This window comes from Callospermophilus lateralis, chromosome 4 (genome assembly GCF_048772815.1).
Source record: "Callospermophilus lateralis isolate mCalLat2 chromosome 4, mCalLat2.hap1, whole genome shotgun sequence".
NCBI lineage: Eukaryota > Metazoa > Chordata > Mammalia > Rodentia > Sciuridae > Callospermophilus > Callospermophilus lateralis.
The window spans coordinates 36,174,317-36,185,559 of NC_135308.1; positions in this window are offsets into that span (position 1 = coordinate 36,174,317).

Sequence of the window (11,243 nt, forward strand, 5' to 3'; positions counted from 1 at the left end):
CAATACCCCATTCAAAGTCACATGGCCAATGACCTAACTTCCTTCCACTAGGCCCCACCTTCTAAAGGTGCCACCATCTCCCAGAAACACTATTGGCTGTTTCCATAGCATATAGACCTTCAGGGGACATTCAAAATCCAAACTATAGACTTGGGGAGTAGTCAATGCAGGGAGAGGCTTTTTCTAAACTCCCATATCTGTCTAAGGACAGGTCCTGCAGAAGGTCTCAATTGTCAGAATCTCCTCCCCAGAAATCTGATCATCCAGGGAAGACTAACTTCTATGGGAGAAGAGGAGAGTGAAGGTTGGCACCCCACCCAGACTGACTTTGTCAAAGGTCATCACCTATTCTTCTGAGGGACCATTCGTCTTGCCCCCAAATCATTTACTCGCCTCTAAGTCACCAACGTCCCTTGTCCACCTCCCCTTCCCTGGCCCCCACAGTGGGTATGTAAGTTTCTGGATCTCATCAGGATTTGGGGTGTTGACTTCTTTCCCATGATGGTCCTGTGTATGTAAACTTGTGTACCTTTTCTCCTGTTAATCTGCCTACTGTCAGTTTATTTCATAAACTCAATTATCAGACCCTCAAAGTGTAGAGGAAAGTCTTCCCTCTTCTAGAAGGAGACAATGACTCCCTGATTGCAACTGTTATGCTTTGAAAATGAACTTTTACTGGTGTTGCTGCCTATACCAGGGCAATAAGACCAAAGACTGGACAGAGAGGGTTGGGGGTGGGGAGGGAGAGGGAGGATGGGCACACAAAACTAAGGGGGGATACAGAAGAAAGAGAGGTTGAAATACAAATTGGAGAGAGGGGAGAAGACCAATTTCACACCTTTACCAGGAACCAGTTCCTATGATGATTAGCCCATGTCCACAATAGCAGTGTTAATCCACAGGGCACAGCCCTTAGGATCTCATCACCTTTTAAAGGCCCCACCTCTCAACACAGTTGCACTGAGGTTTTAAGTTTCTAACACATGAAATTTAGGAACCATATTTAAACCAGAGCCATAAGCATTAACAGAAGGAGGAGGAGGAGGAGGAGGAGGAGGAGGAGGAGGAGGAGGAAGAGGAGGAGGAAGAAAATAAAAAGAAAAAGGAGCATTTGCTAAAGGGAGGGTTTAAATTAATAAGTCAAGTTGAAATAAACTTTGATTCACAGTCCTACCCCTTCCCCAACTCCAGCAGGTTGATGCTTAGGAGTGAGGTGTGATCCATTACAGAAAAATTGAGAAGCTATCGTTTTTAACATCTGACCATGATGTGATTGGTTTCTTACCCAGTCATATAATCAAAGTTAGGTGGTGACTGCATGTCTACTTACTTGATGGAAGTCCAAGGGCTGGGAAGAAGAGATAGTGAAATGACATATAAGATCATACTGATAAGCAAGTCTTTTCTCAAAAGGAAATTTTGGCTTGTTCTTCTTACTCGTGCTGCAAGGAACAGAGGCAGTAAGCTTTCAGTGTCTCCCTACCCTGGATCCCCCACAGAGAGACAGAGCTTTGAATCAGTGTCCATCCAGGGTCAGCTCAGCATCTTGAGTTATTTTGAGCCATGGTCTGAATCGACTTTGCTTCGGAAGAACAGTGAGTCAACTTCCAGTGTTTCCTATTTTGAGAAATCCCAGGTTTATATTAACCAACAGAAGAATCAGCATTCAATTTGTATTGACTTATTTGCTGGGACTTGCAGATTGCTCTAAAGACTAGAAGGTACTAAATGAAACAAGAACAAACAGTTCGAACAAGTGACCAGCACACTGAAGGAAAGCTATCTAAAACAAAAGCCCTTGCACTTTCTCAAGAAGATAAGCACGCGGTGAGAAAGCAGAGAAAATTGTTTTTACTTGAACAGGCAAAGAAAATAAAAAACGTCTCTCATTCCTTCTCAAAAAATTTTACCTCATTAATTCAAACAGCATCTGTAAGCCTAAAGAGTGTTATATACATACAAGTGTTATTATTTATTCAATGTACAGATAATTCTTAATGAATATATAGATTACTAGCCTCCTTGCTATAGCTTTGTGGTATCTCCAGAGGTAAGGAAATACTTATAATTATGATATTTGGGGAAAAAATCATTTTTAGCTCTTTTCCTAATTAGTATCTAAACACCTATCCATTTGTGCTGTTAAAATTAAAATTAAATTGCTATGAAACACTTTAATAGATTAAAATTGTCATTTTTACTTATAACAACTTTTAAATAAATAATTCATAAATTATTTATTAAAAATAAATAATTCATAAATATAACATGACTTCTTAAGATCTCAAGTCATTCTTAATTTTAAATATAAAGAGTATATGCTTTTGAACACATTCAATAGCTTTTTAAATGGATTTAGTGAAGGTGGGTATTTGTGCTACCAACTCAGTTTTATTTTTATAAACTTGCTACTGCAATGTAAATTTTACTTGAGAGATGAGGTGAATCCAAATCTGCCATTTCAATAAATGTCTCAGTCAATCTATTTTAATGAGCAGAAATATAATGCATATAAGCCAGAGATGAATGTGGAAACAAAATACAAAGCCCTAGTCATTAAAGTGAACACAGCAGGAAGCAATTGGCCAGGAACAGAAAAGATTACTTGAATGAGTGAACTTGTAAGGGAGGAATTTGAACATGGACCTAAATTCAATTACTGGCAAAGGACTACTAAACGATAAGGACAAATAAATAGGATGGAGTGGGGGTGAGGGAGAGAGGGGGAAACAAAACCTTGAAGATACGCTGATGAGGTGAAGGAAGCTGGTCAATTCAATTATCAATTCATTCAAGGAGTGAATACATATGTGCTTATTGAGAATAAGCTTTGCAGGCTGGGGTTGTGGCTCAGTGGTAGAGTGCTTGCCTAGCATGTGTGAGGCACTGGGTTCTATTCTTAGCACCCCATAAAAATAAATAAAATAAAGGTCCATCAACAACTAAAAAAAAAAAAAAGAGTAAGTTTTGTGGAAGGTTGCCTGGGACACAAAATATGAAGAACAGAAGGGAAGAGAAGAGAAAAGAAAGAATAACTAGTTCTAACCAAGAATTATGAACTTTGTGCACTGGGAAAGTGACTCTAGAGATAATCTTACTCAGTTCATTTATTGCACACAAGAGAGATGATTGACAGGCGTGCTCTTGTAGAAAAATGGGAGAGAAGTTACAGGAAAGTCTGGGAAATAATGGATGGAAGCAAGACCTGGAACATACACACTAATGCACTATTGGTTGAATTTGACCCCAGGAGGGCATAAGATAGAATCTGAGGGCAGGACCACAGCCCAGTATATCAGCCTTTTGGAACCCAGCAGACAGGCAGCCCAACACACAGATGTAACACAAACACTGATGTCATTCCAGTATTTCCATAGACAAAGGAAAATGGTCCCTTTGGATCCTTTACCTACATCTATTCAACCATCAGGAAAACCATGCTCCTTTTCTGCAAGAGAGCCCAAATCTCAATACCAGCGGCAGGACCATGCAAGGAAAATGAGAAGACATTTGGTGGAGGTAAGTAGTGTCTAATTATTCTAATGTCCAGTGGGCTTACTTGTCTAATTAAAAAATGAATTTTACTTCGCTAGTACTGTGTCTAAAATTTGGGTACTTTATGAAAAAAAAAATTGGTCTCTTTGCTCCATCTGGTGGTCAATCTTAAAATGACATCCTCTTGACATTTCATAACCAAATCGTCTGTGGCCTTCCACAACCAGAAAATGAAGGAAGAACACGGTAAAACCAGCCTCTTTGTCACATAAGTGGGAAGGGCTCTGCAGAGAAGTTGCAGGAAAGTTTAGGGAATTTTCTCTGTGATTAGCAAGCAAGTTCTTAAATCTAGTGCAAGGCAGCAATCATAATTCAATTATGACTTGGAAGTTCATGTATAGGACACAACTTTAGCTACCAGTGCAACAAGAGTAAACATAGCCTAGAATGTGACCCCTAAAGTCTAACTTCAATATCAAATCACTTGAGAATTACATCACAAACTACAGATGTTCATATGCAATTATAGAAGGGAGGAAGAAGGAAGGGAAGGAGAGAGGGAAGGAGGAAGGGAGGGTACCATACCCATCTAATTATATCTGATAAAAATAAATAAATACATTAAATGAACTACATTATCATAAGACTATTTGATTTTAACAAGTAATGATAAATTCATTAAATAGGAAATAAATGATATTTCATTTATCATTATTAATGATAAATTCATTAAATAGGAAAGTAAAATTATCACTGGAAATTATTAATAGAAGAAACTCCCATTCAATGAATATTTAATATATACCAGGTACGTACTCATGTTATTTTATTTAAACCTCACAATAGTGATTTAGGTTAATATCATGATGACCATTATTCACATATGAAAAATGAGGTATTGAGAATTTAGTGACCTTGCCCAAAGTCACACACAGCCATTGATTGGCAGAACTAAGGTGTGAAATATCCATCTTTCTGCTTATAAACCTTTGCTTTTCCCTGATGGATTATGTTGCCTCTTTCTATCAGTAATGCTTTTAAATCATGACCAATAATAAATCTAAAAGGTGTACCCTGTCTTCATTTTTCCCCTTAGTCTATTTCCTATCATTTTCACTAGAATGGTATGTATTACATGCAAAAGTAACCATTCAGGGTTGCAAAAAGAATAAAACAGAGCTGGAATGATTTTTTAGAACTTGGAATATGCCTGAATTGCAAGGCAAAGGAAGAGAAATTTAACTTCATGTAGCATTTCCAAATGCCAGGATTAGATAACTTCCTCCAGTGTAGCTTGTTGTACCAAGACCAAACATTGCCAACTCTTAGGTATGCCCAGCTGACAGTCTTTTCCACAGAAATCTTGGCCCAGTGACTTAATTAAGCAGCATCAGATTTGCAGTCTCAACACTGAAAGAAGGACTGTAGAGCTTTCTCCTTTCTTAACTAAGAAGACAATTCCTAAGACTCTCACTGCTTCCTGCTAATTCATGTCAAGAGCTTTTCAAAACATAAGCCAAAAAGTAGAGGGAAATAATCTATTGCATTTGATTTTTATATAATTCTTTTAAAAACTGTCTTAAAGCTATTTATGCTTCTGCTGAGTATACAAGTATAATGTTTTGAGTCATTAAACTCCAGGTTTGGAAAAGCAGCAACAACCACAATTTTTTTTTTTTTTTTTTTTAACTAATGCTCATGATGGAGTATTGTACCAAAGCAGCATTTTTCAGGTCTCCAAAGCATCCTAGAATAATTTGGTTTAGGACAAAAGTGTGCTTTATTGTTAAAGTTGTTAAGCTTGACACCAGAATTCCTATGTTAAAATTTTTCATCTACATCTGGTGATTAGATAGATAGCTGATTTTTTTCCTCATAATTTAAAGATAAAGTCATTAATAAATTCAAGTCAGAACAAAAACAAAAGTTTATTTCCTAATACTCTAGGGTTTACATGAGGGATTATTTTAGGGATATAGCTAGATAACAAATTTGCACACCCTAAAGCTAAAAATGAACAATAGATAACAGTAAAACTGTCATTTTTCCAGTAAGATTCCCACTGGTGCAGTGGTGTTTCATGAGGGGAACACTGAGCCAACCAAAGTCAAAGTGCTTTCTTGATGTCCTCCAAAGGAATGGCTATAAAGGGTCCAAAGACAGGTCTCCCTCTAGAGCACAGGACTAGTTCCAGAGGTAACAAGTTCTGTTGCAGACACCACATAAGCCCTCCAGAGAGAAAAGGCAGAAATAACTAAGTTTTCAAAAGGAAGAAAATATTTGAACAGACGTTTCATAAAGAACAAAGAAAAATATACTACTGTTCACATGGAAAACTGGTCAATAGCACTAGTCATCAGGGAAATACTAACCACTGCACAATTGAGCAGAGTAGCCAAAATTATAAAGACTGACAATAGCAAACATGGACAGAGGTTTAGAGCTGTGGGAACTTTTGTGTATTTTTGATAGGGATATCAGATGGCTTTGTTTTTTAGAGTTTTCTTTATTTCTGCACCCTCTTTCATTTTTACCTTCTCTTTTCTTCACCTCTCTTTTGATTCCAATTCTAGTGATATGTATCCCTTGACCTCTATGAAGCCCCTTCCTGGTATGGAGCCCTGGCTGGTAAGCTTTGAGCACACCTAGTAGAGAACTGTCTTGACCTCTTTGAACATTACCATTGGCATCTTTTACTCACCCATTGTTGTTTTGGACAAAGTTCCTTGAATTTTGAAATGCTGCTTTCAAATTGATGCATCATGCTTTTTGTTGAACATTTAATGGATATTTTGGAATTTTCCCATGCCTAGGCTTGTCAAATGTCATTTCCATCTAATTTTTTCCTGTACAAATGCTGATGTTTTGTTGGCATTATGGCTGTTGATAGCTCATTTACATATTCTGATATTTTGAAGTTTATGAACATACTCTGCCTATTAATTTTGTTTTTGCTGTCATCCATGGATTTTCAATTTTCCTTTCTAGCTGATTTATTTGCTTTTCTTTTCCCTAGGAGCTTAATTTCTATATTTGCAAGTATATATTATATAGAGTGGTGCTTTTAAAAAAAATCATTAACACATCCATAGGGTTCAATGTGATATCCATATATGCATATAACATTTTGATCAAATTCAACTTCCCTTTTTCCACACTCCACTAGTAATCACTATTCTACTTTAAGGCCATCCCCCCCCCCCCAGTTTTCATTTAGGATAGAGACCATGCAGTAATTACTTTCTGTGTCTGGCTTATTTCACTTAACATGATATCTTCCAGTTCCATCAATTCTGTTGTAAATGACAGAATTTCAACCTTTATAGATTTGTATTCGTATGAGCACCTGGGTTGATTCCCTATCTTAGTTATTGGGGTACTGCTGCAATAAACCTAGGTTTAGGGGTATCTTTTTGGTATTCTGATTTTACTTTCCTTGGCTATATACCCTTCAAAGACTATCTGTTGCCAATGTCACATCTTCAAAGCCCATGCATCTTCATAATCATTTTTATTATAAAAATCTCATATAGGCATGATAAAATTGCAAGCAGCATAGAAAAGATTAGTATGAAAATTAAATTCTTCCTTCCCACAAGTTCCTGGAGTTTTTCTAGTCAAACTCCCTAGAAGTAACTATTGTTCACAGACTGTTGTAGTTTTGTAGAAATTTTATAAGATTCTGAAAGAGGGACCGGAAGATGGCAGAGTAGAGGGAAGATGTATTCCAAGTTACACCACAGCTCAGGACCAAAGTAGTGGGTGTCCAACTTCTCAGTAAGGTGGGTGAAAGAGGGATTTCACTAAAATGCAATATTGAACATTCAAAGTGATTTAGGGACTCAGAATTTGGGGTACAATAAACAAAGAAGAAAGAATACATTGGAGCCCACCTGGTTGCCACATTGGTGCCTAAAATGGGGGCAGTTTTGGTGCTGATTCACCATGGAGGGAGGAAAACATGGATTTGGTACAGAAAAAACTGAAATTAAAAAAGGTACCTGAACTTGGCTGATCTGGAGTGTGCAATGTACACTGGTGCTTGAAAAGCGCACACTGCTTCTCAGCTGGCTGTGGAGAACTGAGGTGGGAGCCATCTTTGAACAATCACACTCCAGCTGAGGCTATGAAATAGGGGAGATCAGAGCAAACACCCCCACTATGTCTTTGCAGGTGCCTATTGTGTGGCCTAGGGTGTACCTGGCAGAACATGAGTGAAACAGGTTCAGACACAGCTGTATCCAGGGGTATTTCTCTCTGAAGAGTGAAGAGGAATCTAACTCCATTTTCCTTTGAATCTGGTGACTCACGTGATCAGCTGAAAGCCAGTCTGGAGTCTGAGTAGACAGGAGTGACTGCACTTGGGGACAAAGCCCAAGAAGGTTGTGTTTCTGGGCAGCAGAGTGTGTGGAGGATAGGCTCCAATTAGAATTTTTATGAAGCTTTTGAGATCCAGACTCCCATCAGAGATCAGCTACTACCAAGCCCTAATCTCTCCAAAGCAGACACCACCCAACAAAGCCCCTGAGGCCTGATTAGACCCAAACCCCACCCACTGGAACTCCCTTCAGAGAACTCTGCAGAAGCTTTACCCTGGTAGTGCACCAAACTGGTCTGTTTGAACAAAACTCCAATTAATAGTACTTTCTAACCCATCTGACCTCATGCTGGTGAGAAGGGAAGCTGCATCTGCTATCAAACAGTTTCAATCTTAGCCCACTCCATCTGGCAGTTCAGTGAGCAACACAAAAACAGGAAGGGATTAACAACCCCCACCCCTTGCTCTCTATCAGTACATAGCACAAGAAGAAATGGTAAAATAGACAGTTGAACCTAGATAGTGCCTACCCGTTCTGGTTAACTATTTTGACCACCTCTTTGGCAATAGTTCTTTCATTTTTCATTAGGAATTTTTTTTCCGTGTGTGTGTGTGTGTGTGTGTGTGTGTGTGTGTGTGTAATTCTTGCTGTGCTGATTGGTTCAGGGACATATACACATAAACCAGTTTCTTTTTCTCTCATTTTAAGGATTTTTTTAAATGTAGTTTTTGGTTTTTTTTCCTCTTGCACTGTCTTCTGAGGGTTCAGGTTTCTTGGTTTGTATATTTTCATTGTATTTTGTATTATTTTCATGTGTTTAATTTACTTGTTTCTCTTTCTCTCTTCTCCTGCCAAATTCTATTATCTCACTTCCTATCTCCCATGACATTGCTTCTCCTATCCCCCTTTCTCTATAAATATCACCTGCTCTACCTGTTCTGTCTTCTCTCTGTTTACTTTTTTGAAATTATAAACTATTTTCTACCTTCCTAACACATTTTCTTTTCTCTTAATTAGCTCCATTTTACCATCTTTTATCCCTAAATGGGTTATATAACTTCTGTCCACCATCATTAATGCTGATGTAATTATTACTGCTGTGGATAATATAGTTGACACCTACTGTTTGTTTTAAAGCCAGATCTTGTTCATGGTTATTGTTTTTATGGTTGACAATTGCTGATCCTACTATTCCTTGTTTTGGATGGTAAGTAATGTTGAAGATGTCATAGTAGGAACTGGGTATTTACTTTAATGCTGTGTATTGTTTGCAATGGCTGCTGCTGTTGTTTATTTCATCCTGTTCTGTGAGGTGCTGGAAACATAGAGGGACACTAGAAGTTCACAGGTTAGAGACTCTGCTGCTGAACTCAACCAAAAGACAGTGCACACACATAAATTAACGATACTCAATCTTCAGCTACATTTTAATACAAAGAATACAAGAGACAAAAACGAAAATTAGCAATTAGACTATTTCATTCCCATCCCATTTAAGTTGGGTCACCTATTAATATGCTAGACAACATGGTAGAGACCTGCTGTCCAATTCCTGATCTGTCTAGTTTATGCTTATTTTTTTATTGTTAGTACTGTTTTAAAGGCTGACCCCACCATGCTTATATAGATGGCAAATAGTGTCATAGACATCAAAGTAGTCACTGGACATTTATCATAATGCTATGCCTCTGAAGCGAACTTTAGTGCTACTCCTGGTCCCCTTCCTTGTAAGAGTGGCTAGAAAGAGATTGGGACATTTTAAGATCACAGATTAAAGATCCTGCAGCTGAGAAATATATCTCAACCAAGCAACAGTGAATCTCACTTCACACACAATCTACTCCACCTAAGCCCTGCATTCCTCCAAGTCAAAGAAGTGAGGGGACAAAAGCCCTCAAACCAAATACAAGGGCCCAAAAAGGAATAGTCAGAGAGGGACCTCAAGCCCTACCCTTTGGGATCTACTCACGTATCAAAAACAGATAAAAGTCCCAGAATAAATAAGATAATTACACACAAAAGGTCATGTGTGTGTGTATGGGGGGGGCGGGTGAAGGGTAGGGTAACCCACCTCAATTGATGCACAAGTCCAAGACTTCTAAAAACAAAAGGAAACAGGCAAGCAAATCTCCCCCCCCCCAAATCCACAATCCCCCAACAAAGTATCCCACTTATAGTGATGTGGAAAAATCCCAGAGAAAAATTATAAAAAGCTGATTGTTAAAACCTTCAATGAATTAAAATAAACCTAAGGAAAGAATTAAGAGAGCAAATATAGGAGATGAAATACCACTTTAATAAAGAAATAGAAACAGGGAAAAGATAACAAACAGAACACTTAGAAATGAAAGACATTATTAATCAAATTAAAAATTCACTTGAAAGCCTCCCTAACAAATTGGACCATGTAAAAAATAAAACCTCAGCCCTGAAGGTAAAATTTAAAAATGGTCTTCATCTCTAGCAATTAGAGAAATGCTAATCAAAACTGCTCTAATATTTAATCTCACTCAAGTCCAAATAACAGTTATTAAGAATACAAACAACAATAAGTATTGATGAGAATATGGGGAAACAGGCATACATTGCTGGTGGGACTGCAAGTTGGTGCAGCCAATATGGAAAGCAGTATGGAGATTCCTTGGAAAACTGAGAATGGAACCACCTTTTGATCCAGCTATACCATTCCTCAGTCTATACCCAAAAGACTTAAAAACAGCATACTACAGGGACACAGCCCCATCAATGTTTATTGCAGCACAATTCACAATAGCTAAACTGTGGAACCAACCTAGATGCCCTTCAGTAGATGAATAGATAAATAAAATATGGTATATATACACAATGGGATATTACTCAGCAATAAAACAAAACAAAAAAAAAATCATGGCATTTGCAGGTAAATGGATAAAGTTGGAGAAGATAATGCTAAGTGAAGTTAGCCAATCCCAAAAAACCAAATGCCAAATGTTTTCTCTGATATAAGGAAACTGATTCATAGTGGGGTTGAGAGGGGGAGCATGGGAAGATTAGACAAAATTTAGATAGGGCAAAGGAGAGGGAGGGGGAGGGATAGGGCAAGGGGGGTAAAAAAAAGATGGTAGAATGAGTTGGACATCACTACCTTAAGTACATGGATGAAGAAGACATGAATGATATAAATATACTTTGTATACAAGCAGAGATATGAAAAATTGTGCTCTATATATGTAATATGAATTGTAATGCATCCTGCTGTCATATATAACAAATTAGAATAAAAATTTAAAAATAAAACTTCAGGCACTGAAGATAGGCTGTATGATCTTGTGTTTTTTATTTATTTATTTTTATGTGGTGCTAAGGATCAAACCCAATGCCTCACATGTGCTACAACCCCAGCCCCAGGCTATATGATCTTGAGTATACAAAATGCAATAAATAAAAAAA